This window comes from Plectropomus leopardus, chromosome 5 (genome assembly GCF_026936395.1).
Source record: "Plectropomus leopardus strain MGB_pleo_1.0 chromosome 5, ASM2693639v1, whole genome shotgun sequence".
Lineage (NCBI taxonomy): Eukaryota > Metazoa > Chordata > Actinopteri > Perciformes > Serranidae > Plectropomus > Plectropomus leopardus.
The window spans coordinates 33,309,457-33,327,017 of record NC_142180.1 but is presented as its reverse complement, the minus strand read 5'-3'; the positions used below and the strand labels follow the sequence as shown (position 1 = coordinate 33,327,017).

The 17,561-nt window shown below is 41.2% G+C and overlaps 1 long non-coding RNA gene across 2 annotated transcripts in view; it reads right to left on the bottom strand.

Moving 5' to 3' along the window:
- LOC148189609 (uncharacterized) overlaps positions 1-11,789 on the bottom strand; it is a 73,236-nt gene extending 61,447 nt beyond the window's left edge. For both annotated transcript variants that reach the window (XR_015776554.1, XR_015776553.1), the window contains exon 1: positions 11,422-11,789. This is a non-coding gene — a long non-coding RNA (uncharacterized LOC148189609). The remainder of the gene's footprint in view (positions 1-11,421) is intronic.
- Between the last annotated feature and the right edge of the window lie 5,772 nt (positions 11,790-17,561).

Below are 17,561 nucleotides of genomic sequence, written 5' to 3'. Positions count from 1 at the left end.
GCTGCTTTGAGAGACTCTCTGAGTCAAAAGTTAAATATGCTCTTGTGCACAACTGCTCATGCATCATACAGAAGCAGGATTTTGGATTTCCTTTTTTTATACCTTCTTATGAGTCGTTCAAATAGTATGACTCATTCACAAATCTAACATCACTTCCAAGTGATGATGCAGCAAAAGTAACATTAGTAAAGGCAGTGACGGATTATTCTGGAAGGTGCGAATTTGCCAAAAACACAATACTGACCTAAACAGTAAAATACTATCTTACAAATACGAGCAGAAGTATCTTTACTTCTGCTCCTCTCAGTTTCCTGCTCAGTCTTTCATGATGCACACATACAGTGCTGACACTACTTATATGTCGGGCCGGGGGTGAATGACGCCCCCGCTTGATTTGTGTCCCCTGGGTGTGGGGCCACTGGCAAGGTGTCCATTATTTTTTCACACTGAAGGTGGCAATCCTAATATGATGTTTCCTTTTTGGGGGTCAAGTGCAGCATTACAGTTGTTTTTTTTGCTGGAAAGATAAAAATAACTTAATAAACACCATAAAGCAAAACAAGCATCCAGTGACACTGCAATAAAATGACTACTTAAAAAAGGATTCAGTATTAATTACTCTAAAGTAATACGGCTTAGAAAATCATAAAATGAGCAGCCTGATAACAGCATTGATCCTGCCTTTGATTTAACGGTGAGTAAGGCAGTGCGGCAAGGTTGTAGTAATGGGAATTTTTATGTTTAAAAGCTTTAAAGCTGGCGTAACAGAACGCTCTGGCTCACACCCTAAATCACTGAGTATGTTTATCTGCATAAAATAATCCAGTTGTTGCCCTTATCCTGAAAAAGTCAATATTCCTACTAAGCTGTTTACATGTCTAATGAAAATGAATATTCCTACACTCGTGTTTACATGCAGCCGTGTATACTCTGATTTAATGTGCCCAACATGTTGTTAATCACGTCAAAATGGAGAACAGCTGGAGGCGCTTGTCATTTTGCTTCTCCGCATCAAAATATTTTTCCCAGTTTCGACTTGTTGGACTCTCTCTTTCCTTCCTTCACCTTTGTGAGAAATGCGATATTTGCACATATCCAAAAACCTGTTGATTATCCAAGTCTTTCATAAAGTTTAAAAGCAGGTATGTTTCTCCTACCGACCAGAAATGGATTTTCTTTTGCATGCATCTCAACCCCTCAGCTTTGCAAACTGTTGGCCGGTTGGTTTGTGTATCCATGACAACGCACATAACTAACTGTAAAGAGGCAAGAGGCCATGTGTTGTAATCTGTGGTGAAAACCCCAGTTGAGATAAATATTCTGAATTGACTGTATACATGCCAAAATAATGCCGAAATAATAACCTGAATAATACCAGCATATCCAACGTGTCTTAATCGGAAAATGCCAAAATCGTAAAAATGCCTGATTCAGCATATTTAAACAGAATATGCTATTTACAACTTCTCAAATCAAATTCTTAATATTGTAATATTCGGAATAAAAGGGGAAAATATGTGTAACTATAGCCAGTGTCGTATTTGCAGCCTTATGCATCCGCCTGCCGATTTGTAAAAATCAATCCAAACATCTCTACCACCAGAACCTCTGCTGGGGTGTTTGTCAGACTTAAACCCTGTTTGACCGAGCCGATACCCTTCCTTCGCCCCGCGGATGACTCTCCTCTGCCCTCGCCGTTTGACATGTTGCTCCTCTGATGGATGTTAGCCATCTGGACAAGGTGGCCCTGCGCTTTCATCAGGCCCTCAGCAGGCAGGCAGATAGGCCGAGGGAGAGGGACGAGCATCCCGTGCCTCCGCGCGGGAGATAAAACAACCGTCCCATGTCACCACGCAGGAGATAAAACAAGGCTGCTCTTCACAGATCATACATCAACATTATACCATTCGACGCCAGGAAGCAGCAAAGCATGCTGGGTAGATGACACACCTAGAAAGATGGATCTCTCTAATGTGAGCAGTAAACAGATAAATTATCCAGGGATATATTTAAGCATGTGCGTGGGAAGTTGGTTTCAATTTAGCAGAGACGCGTCTCAGAGATATTTATCCTGTTTACATATTTATTTGGATTTTATTTAGTGGGACAACTGTATGCAGATGAAAAATTTAAAACAACACGTGTCAGAGAGTCTTTTCACCTTGGAGGAATTCGTGATAGTGTGTGCACATGTGACAGTGACATGTCACTATCCTGCTGGGACCGCAGAGCATGACAAGCACCATCTATAGCAGCTCACCATGTCTCACTCTGCATCTGGGAATCAAAACACGTCGTCCTCATGTCTGTCCTGAGTGCTGCATGCTGCAGCAGGGACACATCCACGGGCGGATTAGAAGAGATTAAGCACTTGGGCACAGATACATAAGAGGCCCCAGAAACTTCTACACAGCAGCAATACACAGACTTTGTGGAGGTTTTGTTATTGTTTGCATCTCTTTGTGGTCATTTTGGTCAGATTTTTGGTCGTTTTGTGTCTCTTTGATGTAATTTTGCGTCTCAGTGAAGTAATTTTGTCTTTTTTTTGTAATTCTGTATCTTTTTCAGATAATTTTATGTCTCTCTCTAGGAGTTATTTGTGTCACTTTTGGTTGTTTTGTGTGTCTTTAAGATAATTCAGTGTTTCTCTTGGGATGTTTTGTGTCTTTTACAATAATTTTAGATCTTTTTTGGTCATTTCATGTTTCTTTAAGGTAATTTTGTTTCTATTACTGGTTGTTTTGTGACACTGGGGTAATTTTGTGCCTCTTTGAGGATCTTTGTGTCTCTTGAGTCTGTTTATAGTAATTTTGTGTCTTTTTTGGTCATATTGTGTTTCATTGAGGTCACTTTGTGTCTCTTTGGAGGTAATTTTGTGACTTAACTAATTTTGTGACTTAACTAGTTACTAGTTACTTAACTAGTTACTTAACTAGACACAACTATGCTAGTTGTGTCTCTTTGATGTGATTTTGTCCCGCTCTTGGGTTGTTTTAGGTTTCTTTGAGGTATCTGAGGCGTAATTTTGTGTCCATGTTGGTAATTCTTTGTTTCTTTAAATGTAATTGGGGGTATTTTTATGATAGTTGGTCTTTTATCTCTAATTTTGTGTCTCTCTGGGGTTATTTTTGTCTGTCTGAGATCATTTTGTGAGAAATGTGGTCATTTTATGTCTCTTTAGATTTAACGGTGTGTGTGTGCCATTTTGTGCCTCTTTAAGTTGATTTTGTGTCTCTTTGCAGTTCCTTTGCATCTCTTTGTGGTCATTTTGACTCTCTTCCTGGTCAGAACATGTTAATTTGAATGATATTTTGACAGTAAAAGCCAGAGGGGCCTTTGACACTTTAGGCCTCTGGGCCTGTGCCCGGGCGGTCCATTAAATGATCCATCCATCGGCACATCACTTTAAGACAGATTGTATGGTGATTTTTCAAGAGACCTTGACGAACTGCGCACAGGAGACACAGAAGAATTACTGTAAAGGTCTTCATCTTTCACCTCAGCTTGGCACGCCATTTTTCTTTTGCTCAATAGATCCTGCATCTCTCTATGCACTTTCATGTCTCTCTCTCCCGAATGCCATAAACACACACACGATAGCTCACACACACAGACAGCTGCGCTGAGTGTGATGCAGTTTGATCCTTCACCGAGCAGAGCAGCTTTCTGTTGCAGTCTGACAAACACTTGACATCAGAATCTCGCTGCATCACTCCTCGGTTCCTCCTCGTGTTCTCAACCTTTCAAACCCGATTATGCGTGATTGTTCTGTTATCCTCTGAACATGCTCGAGCCACCTGTCATCCTTCTTTGCAACTTAACTAAATGTGGTTTTCATCTCTCTAACATGGTTTGTATTTCTCCTCTGAGCTGAAACTCATTCTCTGCTTTCCATGACTGTGAGCTGGCCCGCTGTGGACTGCATTATGGCGTTCAGATGCCTGTTGGCTTGCAGGGGGGGACTGTTTATTTGGAGAACTGGCACTCACACTGTCTCAACAACCTCTCAGTCAAGTGCACCGCAAGCTTTAATTACTAGAGTTTGAAATGAGGCACCATTAAAATGAATGACCTTCATTAAAGTGGTATTAAGGGACAGATGCCTTCGCTGGTGGGGTGAACGTGCAGCGAGAGGGGTGGGGGTGAGGGGTGGGAGCACTTGACCAGACGTACAAGTGCCTGAATAAACAGCTCGGCAGGTTTTTCTTTCTTTTGCCCTCTTTGAGGGAAGCCCCACTGCGACCGCCATCGAGATTACAACCACCTGGCTGTGCGTCCTGCTCGCCCCCTACCCCAAACATTTTAATCATGGATGAAATTCATTTATATGTTGCGATAATTGTGCCTAATTGTTTCTTTGAAGGGGACCGAGGCCGGCAGCATCTGGCTGACATATGGCTCGGCGCTTGAGAGAGTGACTTTGTGCCCAGCAGGAAACCCGTGGGCCCGATCGACTCTCTATCGTCCATTTAGCCCGAATGAGCCTGAATCCAAACCGCGCTTCTGAGCTAATGAAGCCGACCTGGTGACTGAGTTGGACGAGGCACCTAGGCACTCAGCCTTTCCTCCACATGTGTTTGAACCCCGCTGAAGGTGTGTCATCACCAGAATTGGCTGGAAAATGTTCTTCTCTTTAGGAATTCAGCAGCCTCGACTTCTCCAGCTGGGCTTCCCATTTCTGGTTGTACTGTACGTTCCATATGGCCCGCAGACCGAGGGCTGGTATGCACAAACACACATACTGCTCTTCGGTGTATCTGCACAGTAATGAACACACAGAGATGCATGCGTTTACCAGACACACACTATCACAGGCCAGAATCCTAGGAATTACCTTCATTATGGATGATTCTGCACCGCACGATTTGCATCTATTGCCAGCATTAAGTGCCAATCCAAGAAGTGGATCCCTTTATGTAGAAAGGTGGAAGCTAAAGGTGTGGAGATAAAAGAGTTAGATAAGTCAGTAGCACATGTAGCTTTTTTGCAGGAGACTGTAGTTTTCCTCTCGTCATAGGCCAGCAAGTAATGTTGTAAGCCTTATGACTTCAGTCCTGTTTATAAGAAATACAACAGAAGAGCTACTGGTGAAAAGTATCATCATACGAGTCGTATGATATCCTACAAATAATGCCCCATGAATGACGTTACTAATTTAACGTAAAGTTACATAGGTTAGGTTTAGGAAAAGAAAAAAGGTGACCATGTCCCATAAAATGACTCAAAGTTCACTCAAAATTCACATGGTTCAGAAAACCGGTTTCCTGAGGAAAATCCTGTGTTTTGTGACTTCAGTGTTTCCCACATATTACTTTATTTATGGCAGGTGCCACAATTAAAACATCTTGTACTGATAACATGTACTGATATTTTTATTTTTATTTTTGAGCTGGACTGTTTCTTAGCAGAGCTACTGGAATACAAAGGCTGTTCCACTTGGTTATTTGTTACACCACACTCTCAGAGCACAGAGCGTACTCTGGGCACAGACAGAGCAGCAGAACGTCAGACGAAAGTAAAACTTAACCGTTCATTGTGATGGGTCCCAAAGTTTGCTTTCACTCCCTGTCCAGCAGCAACTTCTCTCACTCATTGATCTGATCAACTCTGACTGGATCAACAGTTCACTGATCCACCCTGCGACTCAAATTTCTGCTCAGGTAAAAAAAATAATAATAATAATAATAATAACAGACCCAAAACACCAAAATTTAGGGATAGAACACAAATTTTTTTTTAACAAAATAAACACGCACACACCCCACCCCCATAGTCAGCTACAACCGCACAACACCACTCTAATTCTAGAGGAAACACTGGAAGCATCAACCAACACGACCTGCCTCCTTACAGGACAACTTCCTTCTCTACTCCTATCGGTGTGTTGGTCACGTGATCGCAGCCTTCCCAAATACGTGGGTTTCACACAAATTACTGGCTGATAAATACGTGGGATATGCACAAGTTCTGATACATTATTTTTAATGGGAAAATGCGGTGCATTATAACAACCAGATTGGTGTTACAGTGCAGCCAAACAAACTAAGTTTTTTTGTGATAACTGCAACACCAATTGATTTCATGCTACATATTTTTCCACACATGAATCAGTAAAGTTTGTGTGTTAACAGCTCACTGTAGTTGCTTCTTCTAATTCCATTACTACCTTTTAAATATCGAAAACGATCCAGTGGCAAAAAATGCCAAAAATGTCTTGTGTTGAAGCATTTTGTATGAATACCTCACAATAAAAGCCAACCTGTGTTTCATCAGTTTAATGCTTTCAATTTGAAGCAGTGTCTGCAGGAAATGTTTGGTGAGCATTACCAGTAACTTAATACAGCTCTGATATTGTTGGAGAGAATAAAGTGCGGCTGTTATCACAAAACTCCTCGAGCATGTGAAGGCAATTTAAATTGAAAGCCTGAATGGCGGACTCCGCCACTAACAATGAAAACTACTATGCATAAACGAAATAACTGAATGTTTACACATTGAATGGCTGCAGAAAAAATGTTGACCACAAATAGTATCAGAAATGGGATTTGATTTCATGGAAATCTTATGGGTTCTAACTTTAACGTTCTCATTTTATAACCGTAACCATGATTTTCCCCTAACCTTAAAGTGTTTTTGTTGGCTAACCCTAAAACCGTGACCATATTTTATTTGCCATCACCATGCTGTCACTAACCTAAACCATTCACATGCACACTGGACATAAAAAATGTTGGCAATGAATACAATCCGAGGTTTTGCAGAAACAATCTTGGCGTTCTTTTCTGGCGTTTGTGTTGGCTCTCAACATGCACAGGCAAGTTCATTAATGCACAGCACTTCTGTCAATAAAGGATGCATATATGTGCGTGTGTGTGTGCGTGCGTGTGTGTGTGTCTCTCCTTCTCACACAAAGACAGGCACACAAACCATAGTGCAGTCATTCCCATGTAAACACAACCTTCCCCAAAGGTATCCACAGATACAAATACAGGTTGCCTTGAAGAGATGATTATTTTTCTCTTTCCCGGCTTTCGTGATATTCATATTCACACTGAGAGCCTGTCAGTCAGTCAAACCCCCCTGCAACACATCCCCACCTCGTCACTGAGTGTCGTTGATGCTGACATGTCACATCTGGAAGCTCTTCCTCTACATGTGCTGCATAGACATTTCTCTGCTCACTTTCTCTTTTCCCAGGAGGCCTGACTGTGAAGCTCCTGTAATGATGTGAAAAAGGAGACTGAGATCTCCACACAACAGCTCTGGGCTAATGAATGCATTCTGGACACATTCCTCCCCCCTGATGTTACGGGATCAGTTTCCTCAATAGGTGGAAGAATAAAGGGAGATCAAAATGGTAGCAATTTGCTGCGAGTCCCAGCGTCTTTAACACCTCGTTTGTTCTGAGGGGCTCTTTGTGTAAGGTCAGAAAAGTGAAACCTATTTAAAGTTGACAAGGATGAGACGCTTTGTGGCATGTGTGATAACATGCCACAGGGTTTCCCACAAATTAATTTATTTGTGGCAGCTGACTATGATCAAAACATCTGCTGCCATGTACTGATTTTATATTTTTGGAGCTGAACCGTTCATTAGGAGCTCTTTTGGAATATAGATACTGTTCAGTTATTCATTGCACCACACTCTCAGAGCACAGACTGTACTCTGGGCACAGACGGAGCAGAAGAAGGTGAAACAAAGTGAAAGTGAAACTTCATTGTTATTTGCGCTGGGTTTAAAAGTTAGCTTTCACTGCCTCTGCAGCAGGTCTTTATCTCACCCATCGATCCACCCGTGATTCAAACTTCACAAATTGTTGCTGAAAAAGAGTTCAGCCTGCGCTGCTTTCAAGGAACCGCAACAACATCAGAATTTAGAGACAATGTCAGACATGGAAATGGTTTGGTTTAAGGCTTAATCTCAGGCCAGGATCACTGAAACGATCTCCTAATAGACTTTATTCTACAAAACTATTAATTCACTGATAAATATGAAACTGACTTGCCGTCCGGTCCGGATCCAGACCTGAGTCCACATAGCACACTATCTGGGTCTAGTACAAGCTAGACAGATAGCTGCAATGCTTTTTTGGCAATTACCACTAGTAATGGCGTCCCAGTCCAGCGTTTCCGTAGAATAGTGCCCACCATGAGGTCATCTCATCCCAGTGAGTAAGCAGCACAAAAGACAGTATATAAACCAAGGCGGCCCACTTAAGATTCATTTCCTGCATGTGTGTCACCTGGGTTTTGCTAATGCCCTGCCTTTTAGGAGACTAGCGGAGGCCCTGAGTCCATTCATCCCTATAGGAAAAGTGAACAAGAGAAGAGCTTATGACCGTTCCCTGAGGCCCATAGTCACTGAGGCAAATATTGGACCCATTTATCACAAGCCTCAAACATCCTGACACTGAAACGGCTTTTTTCCCAACAAATCAGGAGAAAATTAACTTTGCTTGAGACATGTCTCTGTTCTTGCATCATACTCTTGCAGGTTTCCACATGTTAACGCAGCTGGCCGGCTGTCTGTCCGCAAAGCCAACAGAAAAAAAAAAATCAAGACATTTTCATCACAAAACATTAAAATTTCACCACCTTTAAATGGACACCACTTCGAAATCCATCACTGAGTCAACAGAGTGCTCGTCTAAAAGGAGAAACCTCTTACATTTTACGTATTTTTTTCCCTTAAAAGTGAACCGGTTAGTTACCGGTTAATGGGTGTCGGCCTACCAAAAGCTAAATTCACTGAAACTGGCATTCCCAATTTTAAATATGTTTGTTGAACACTTGACAGTTGTTGGCTCTGCAGGTAACAGAACAACTTTGAGCCTCTGTTTCCTGTGGAAAGTATATGCTAAGTGTGCTGCTCTGTTAGAGGCGAGGGTGTTTCTTTGGCAGCAGGAGAGAATGAAATAATCATTAATACGTCTGAAGGGTAAATGATGTCATGCTCAGTAAATAAATACCGCTGTTAGGCCATATGAGACGTTTGCAGAGAGAGTGACACTTTGTGCTATAGTGTTTCACAATCCCAGAAATGTTACACACTGTAATGTACACTGCTCACAACAACATAGGTGTGTATCCGCACACACACATACACGTGTAGCCCAGTCCATTGATGAAGGGTAGGATGATCTGCTTCCAGTTAGGTTGCACACTGTTGCTGTTCGGCGGCTGTACAAAGAGATGGATCCAATTTCAGGACATGCTTTTAATGAAACTCAAACTGAAACACGTTTCTGATTGGAGAACAAAGAGGGAGAATCAAAAGCTGTTGCAGAGGTGACCTGGTCTAAAGCGTGCTCACAGCTCTAAACACCAGCTCCTCACAAAAAGGCCAACTCCAAACAAGGCCCCTCCGAAGCATCCTGTTCCCCGAAACACCACAAAGCAGCCTGAAAGACGTAGCCAGACTTTATACCTCCGCTATCTAGAGTTACAATTTGTTTTGAAGACTATATGACAGATAGATAAACTACAATTTAGGTGGCTTATGATTTCCAGAAAAGTAAAGGCCAAAAGCTGAGGCTACTGAAACGAAAGCTTTGAAGACCAGAAACATTTCAAAAATCAGATGAATGAACGGCAATCTCTAACATATGTCGTCTTACGCAGCACGCTCACGAAAAGTTCACATCATGAATAAAAGATAAACAGTTTCTCTGATAAGAAATTGTTTGTGTGCATGTGTTTGTGTGTGTTGCAGTAAATCAGTGACTCAACTGAAGAATCTGGCCCGTGATAGGTCGCAGGGTTTCCCACCACCTATTTTCTGATTCACAATTAATTACGTTTATCCAACCAGGGATTATTTTATGGTACTTTAAATGTATAAAAGGTGCCAGAGTACATAAAAAAGAGCTTGTTTATATTTCTTAAAACAAAGTGCCAGGGGAGGACCTGTGTAGGGATGCTGTGACTGGATTTGCCTCACTTATTAATTTTATCAGGTAAACACTGTGTATATATATTTTTATTAACTTGTCCCTGGCCTCCTATCATTTTGCAAAAGTGGGCCCCAGGCAAAGCTAGCTGTGCATCCTTGCAGGAGATAGATTGGAGGCACAGAGCTGATGGCTCATTGAAGAGGGGACAAGGGCCTGTGGTGGGCCCTCATAAAGCCTGTAGACAGTATGGAGATGCAATGCAGATTCAAGAGGAAAACTAGAGACGGAGGGGTGGAACAGAAGCCTTTTTTCCACCAAATCTGCTCTGGTTCTTGAACCAGGTCCATTCAGGACTCTTGCAACTGTGGTGCTATCCAGTGAACCAGCCCTTTTCCACCAGTTTCAATCAGAAATGTTGGACTCAAGGATGTATCATCAACTAAGGGTGTCGCATTGATCTGTTACTACAGATATTTGTTTTTATCAAAAAAAAACAAACAAAAAAAACAAGCATGGGCCAACTGTTAATGATGAGACATTCAAGACTATAAGTTCACACTACAGGTTAAAAGAAAACCTGTTATTTTTTGGCTCCAACTGAGAACCAACTTTTCAGTTTCTAAAGGTTTTTGGTTGAAAATGGTTGAAAATTAGGTGTTGTAGAAACACAAAGGACACCTAATAAATATTATTGCTTTTAAGTGAAATATTGGAAATGGCACCACAAACTGATTTTTTTAAATTGACAGTGAACACGTAAAAACATCGACCGTAAATCGAAATATTTTCCTTTTTTTGAACAATGCATGAATATTACGTACACTGAAAAGCATCATATTTTATGCCTCCATCTGCATGTGGGCCATCAAAATAAGAGTTTGCATGTTTATGATGTTAATGCCACTACAGAGAAGATTTGATGAGCCCTAAAATTAGGTGGAGAACAAAAGTTTATCGATATTGGTATTGGTTATTGGCGTGTTGGATATTGGCAAAAATCCAATATTGTGCATCTCTAATAATGGTGTGAGATTTCAGCACCACACAGTTCCCTGTTGGTGTTTAAGCAGCACAACTGCTAATAAGGGACTGTATTTTATTTATCAATATTCTTCCATGGGCCGAGTGACATGGGTAAAAATGCACGGCCCTCCCTCAGCATGCCTTTACAAATCACTTTTTGGGGCTCTGAGGGTATTCTGTATAATACAAAATCATACATTGCAAGATAAAAATCTCTTTCCCTGAGCCAAATCAAAAAACACAACTCAACCAATCTGCACCAATCCCTCCCCTCTCATAAATAACGAACGGTCCCTAAACTGTGTCAGAGCCATGATCGGCGTCATGGATTTTACCAACAATTTGCTCAAATTTCATTAATAAAGGACAAAAAATAGCATAGACAGTAACTAGCAGGGAGAGCACCCAAAGATAGAAGGCAAATAATAAACAGTTTGACTACAAACTCAACAAACATGACAACAAACTATCAGACAAACAACGCGTGAAAACAAACAACAACTTACCAACGACGTTTTCATCGAGCAACAGTCTGTTTGAATCAAGTCCAAAAATGTCATTCAGTCCATTGTAGCCGTAGAGAAATGTCCAAAATGTCCAAAATGTCCAATATCCAAAACATGTTTGAACACGACAAACGTCGTTTTCCGCTCTGAGCTGATCTTACAGCACCGTCTTCCTCTTCCTCTTCTTCCTCTTCTTCTTCTTCTTCTTCCTCTTCTTCCTCTTCCTCTTCTTCTTCTTCTTGGCTCTTGTTACTCTTAAATCTGACCGCGAGTTTTACTTCTTTTTACTCATTTTAGCCAAAAGACAGAATAGGATCAGCTAGCTAACAGGCTACAAAACAAGCGCATCTCCAGGTCAGAGGTCACGTTTTGTCATGTGACGCACAAGACACCGGTAATGATGACGTCACTTCCTGTTAATTTTAAACCGATTTCAGAAACACTCTGATCTCATCCTTTTTTTAAAAAAAAAAATTTTTAATGTATTTTTTATTTTACACTTTTACTGTTCTAAAAATTAGCAAGGCAAAGACAAATAGCCAGTTTTTAAAACTTCCGACCGAAGGGGCTCCGTTAAGGGGGCACTAAGGGGTTGCAATCAATGACAATACGAGCAGGCCACAGTCCCTGTTTGCTGCATAGAGAACCTCTTGGTGGTGCTGGAGGTTTTTTTTTATTTTTGTAAGCAAGACAGAAACTTTACAAATATTTATGAAAAAAAATGCATTTTCAGTAGTCACAATGGGCCCCTTTTGTGACTGGAGAGAAATGCAGGTCTGTATATATGTGACAGGGACATTAAAGGGAAGGGTTGATGTACACTAAAAGTATTAGGCAACACCTCTTAATCACTTTGTTAAGGTCTTTCATTTAGTGCCATTGCCACAGGTGTATAAAATCTGGATAAATGGGCAAAAATTCACACAGACACACTCCAAAAATCATGTAGAAAGCCTTCACAGAGGAGTGGAAGCTGTTATAGCTGCAAATGGGGACCAACTGCCTGTGGATTTAGAGTGGGATGTCAGAAAAGCTTCTGTAGATGTCATATAGACGTGGCCTAATACTTTTGTCCATATAGTGTATTTCTGTTGGACAGCGTGGAAGTAGTGTTGTCCTGGTCCCCTGTTAAAAAGCCTATGGGATTTTTTCAGTGGATTTTGGACTATTGCAGACAATAAGCAACAAATAACGGCGGCATCATGGCACTTTAGTGTGTGATTTTAGACAGCATCGCAGGACCAAAAGTGGCATCACGGCGTAATGTGCAACATAGTAATTGTTAAGATATAGCCCTTAATCTCGGCAAGAAGGCAATATTTTTCCCAAAATGTTGAACTTTTTTCTTCTGACAGAGGGTTGTTCTACACACATCACGTAGGGTTATAGTTTTGACCTGAGGAAGATCCAAGCAGGATCGAAACGTCTTATATAAACTTGTGTGGCATGAAGTGTGCAGGCTTTACCTTTGTCATCATGTACAAACCAGTAAAATCACAAATATATGAGCAGGATACTCATCATGAAAGAGTGAAACCTGTTACAGTCAACCTTAAAATTCTCCTTCCAACAGTCAAACGCAGCTGTCTATAAAACCATTTTTGAAAATTGCTCCATCCTTTCTACCTCAGCTCAGCACACACGTCTGCACTCAGAGCACAAATCCTATTTAAATGGTCCATATCAGCGTCCCAGAGGTGACGTGAGGTCCATTCTCCCAGTCAGACCAGGAGGAGGGTTATTACTCCCCCCACAGAGACCGCTGTGTTTGGTGGTCTCTGAGCTAAGCTTGCACCTGTGGCCGTCTGCTGTCCTGAGCCGAGGAAACAAAAACAAATACAGTAAATAACAGCCTCTCTGCTTAATGGAGCTTAAGAGTGGCCTCGCTCATTTGCCGTGAAGAACAGAGGGTCTGAAATGACTTACAGCACAATGGCTCTCAGATCACGCTCCGTAGTGTGAGCGCTCTCCAGCTCTGGTGTGCTTCAGTAACCTTGAGATGGTTATCGGTTTAAACTGCTGGATAAAAAAAGATGTGAGAGCAACGACTGTAAAGGTTTGGTGCAGAGGTTAAATATACGGGTTGCCCACATTTGCAGGGAGAAACAAGCGGAAAGTCCAACACAAACATCATTGTCTGCTACTGAGGCACAAAAGCTGAGGGCTGGTGCATCAAAGACTCATTCAAGACTCACTCAAGGACATGGAGGTAAACTGTCTCAGACCCAACGCAAGCTGAAACCTGAGAATGTAAATGAGCTCTTTCTGCATCTGCTTATTTTCATTTTTTAAAAGCAGCTTTTTGTGTGCAGGTATCATCTCAAAAAATCAATACAACTGTTCTGTATCTGCACACAAAAGCACTATTTTTCTGTTCCAGCACTTGTCCCCGTTTCGCTCTGCAGACAGGATTTTATTTATAACAAGAGTGTAATTTATGAGAATCTGAAGGCCCTGACTATTCCATAACCCGGGTCAGACTCACTCATTCTTCAGCGTGACAGCGCTGGGGCTGCTGGAGTTATGGGATCAAGGCTGATGTCTAACAGAGCACAGCTCGAGGGAACAGGTATCTGCACTTCCTTATTTTATCAGCTCTCCAACAAGTGAACATGAACACGGGCCCCTATAAATCACTCGCTTCTGATGACAGCCCAGAGGCAGCAAGGCAGAGCGGCGTCTGATGTCGTACATGTGTGCCATCTTTTTTTTTTTCCTCAGAAGAAATGTAGCATGACAGACTGAGCTCTCCTCTGCATCTGTGTGGGTGCAGTACACCTGCAGAGTGCGAGGACCAAATGCTTGTTGTGATACAATTAATTGCCGTTTTAGCTTATTCATCTGCCAACAGCTTATATTGCATTAAGAGAAGAGTCCAAATGAGGATTTAAAGCCAATGAGAAGACAATACTCAGCTAGCAGGGAATGTTTCTACAACATTGGCTAACGTTACCTATAAGTTAAAATAATGTTTAATAGAAAACATTTTAAACTAACGTTCAAAGAACCTTTTGAGGATATCATTATTTCAAATAATGTCCCTGTCAGGTTAAATGCTAACTAAGACATAACGTAATAACTGCAACTTTCTGAGTATGTTTTGGTGACAGATCATCGAATGTTCCTTCATAAAACGTTCCCACAATGTTACATGAGAACAAAGAAAGAACATTTTCAAAGCAACATGTTATTGAGGACTGAGATTACAGATTTTTTTTGTAATAAAATGTTCCTGTAATGTGATATATCACCAAAAAAAACCCCCATCATTTTTAACATATTTATGGTGTTTATAGAGAATGTTCCCTAACTTTAAGAAGAACATTCTGGGAAACTTTGGTTGTAACAGTCACAGAACGTTTTTAGAACCAAAAATTGCTAGCTGGGTAGGATCCCCACCACTGATGTATGATAAGAGCTAGATTCTGGACGCTATTACACTTAAAGTTAACTTGCCAGATTTGGTCCACGGGCCACAAGTTGAGCATCGGTTGTCTAAGGTAGCGTTCATTATTAGCTCTATAAAACCACGTAAAACAGATTCTTATGCATCTCCTCTGGAATCAAACTGAAAACATAAACTTTAAAATAGAATCATCTTTTAAATAAATTTAAATTATTAACAGAAACTCATCAACAACACAAAGTCATCATTAAATCTAATCTGAATATCAAATCAGCTGATTTTATGCTAAACATCTGCTTTAAGTTGGATCTCCTTTGTTATTTTTTCACACCTTGTTAATGTAAAAATGCTACTGTTACTTTCAAACATTTAAAAAAGTCATATTTGCCCAGTAATACTGCGGCTTCTTGGTTATTTTATTTCATCTAACCGCTGAAACCTGATGGGCGTGGGAGTGAACCAGCCTCCTTTTATGCGAGAGGTCCATGACCTTGATTCTGTTTCCACTCTCCTGTTTCTGTGAGCAGCAGTGAGGAAGAGAAAGTGAACACACAAACACATTCGCTTGTTTTTCAATGTATGCATATCGTGTGTGTGTGTGTGTGTGTGTGTGTGTGTGTGTGTGTGTGGTTTTTGTGCATGTGTGTGTGTGTGTGAGGGGGAGACAGATATGGTCACGGTCAACAAGACAAGAACAACAGATTCATTACATTTGTTTGACCAATAACTTCCTGTGGAAGATGGATGTGTTTTGGCACAGCAGCTGCTCGCTCTGACAACAGTCACTCCCCTCGCATGATGTCCCTGTACGGCAGGGGAATTATCATTCAGTGCACGGACATATGTGTGTGTGTGTGTGTGTGTGTGTGTGTGTGTGTGTGTGGTCTGGGTTAAGGGGTTCAGCGTGGCTAATTCAGAGGGCCCAGACACATCCCACCTCACACTTTTCAGGAGGACCACAGACACTGGAGGCCTTTCTCCATGAAGTTAGCGCCCTTATGCATGTTCAGCTGTGTGCACGTGTGTGTCCCCGCGTGTGTGTGTGTGTTCGATCTGCTCATTGGACCGAAACCTAAATCAGCACATGAAAGGTGTGCATCTCAGTGTTGCTTCTCCTGCGTCTCTGACAGGAAACAGACCTTCTGCGTGGTATTTGGTTTCTCCAAACTCACTCAGGACTCCATTTCAAACATGGTACAAAATTCAAAACAGAAATGTGGCATGAGTGGGGACAATGAGGCCAATGTTATGTCACTAGTTAAATTTAATTCCACAGATTGCTCACTGCTGTTCCAAATATATCAATTTTGCATGAATGACAAAAAAAAAGATATTTTGCATCTATTAAAATTCGCTTTTTCTTTCAACCCAGCGCACACATGTTTCATATTTACTTCAAAAGCTTTTAAGCAGAGTTTAATCATTTAATTTCATAGTGAATCCTCCGCTCACTGTTGTCTCTGTGTGTGTTCAACATGCAGTCATTACCCCCACGTCTCCAGCTCAGCAGGAGTTTAGTGTTATTTGTGTTGCGCTCTGTGTGTGTGTGTGTGTGTGTGTGTGTGTGTGTGTGTGAGAGTAACACAGGTCTCGCAAAAGATTATGTGGGCTGACACAATAACAGCGTGGGGAGGAGGGGGAGGATGAGCAGCAGTGTGACCAAAGAGAAAAGAGGGGAATTATGGCGCGTCTATCATCACATTTGCACAAATGTTTTGGCTAGACCAGTTGAGTCTTCTCTGTCATCACTAATCACCTAACAATAAATCCCTGAGCAGCACTCTTTGGGAAGTTAAGAAGCAGAAAGTCTGGTTGCAGGAAAGGCACAGCGTTTTCAAATATTCACAGACTAATAAAAAGAATGGGTTGAGTTTGGTTCCTGGCAGCTCATCATAAACATTTTCCTCTTTGTGGCTCACACTGAACCTTGGCAAAGGTCGAAATCTTATTGGATTTGCCGTTTTGTTGTATGTTTTCTGCCAAGTTGAATCTCTGCTTTGACAGCTGAACTTGAGCACAACATCAGCGTTGTTTCTTTTGTCTCTGCAGGCTGCTGTTGTCAGAATCTGAATAAAGTTTGATGCCAAACAGGAAGTTGCTCTGTTATATTGCGCATCCAATAAACATATTAAGACAAAATAAAAAGGCAAAGTCCTGCAAAAGTCAAAAATATAAATAGAGATGAGAAATTACAATAAAATATGAAAAAGATACTGAAACCGTGGATGGTTTACTGGACAGGCTGGGCACAGCTTCAGGGGCCCAAATTGTCAGGGGCCCCGTGGCCTTAACTTGCTAAGTGTAACTCAAATTAACAAGTGCCAGCCTGCAAGAGACTTAAAGTTTCACAAAAGAAAAAGATTACATTGAAGAAACACAAAACCCCTAAGAGACACAAAATGATTACAAAGAGACAGAAAATAACCACAAGAATATACAAAATGACTACAAGGCGACAAAAAACACCAAAAAAGACATAAAATCACCCCACTAAGGCACGAAATTATCTGAGAGATCCAAATGAGAACAAAATGACACAAAAAACTACAGAGAAACAAAATAAACACAGGAAGATACAAACAACTACGGAATGACCATAAAGAGATTTTAAAAAAAAGACCACAAAGCAACACAAAACAACCAAAAAAGACATAAAACAAAAAAACAACTACAAGGAGACACAAAATGACCACAAAGAGACACAAAAATGACTGCAAGGAGATACAGAATAACC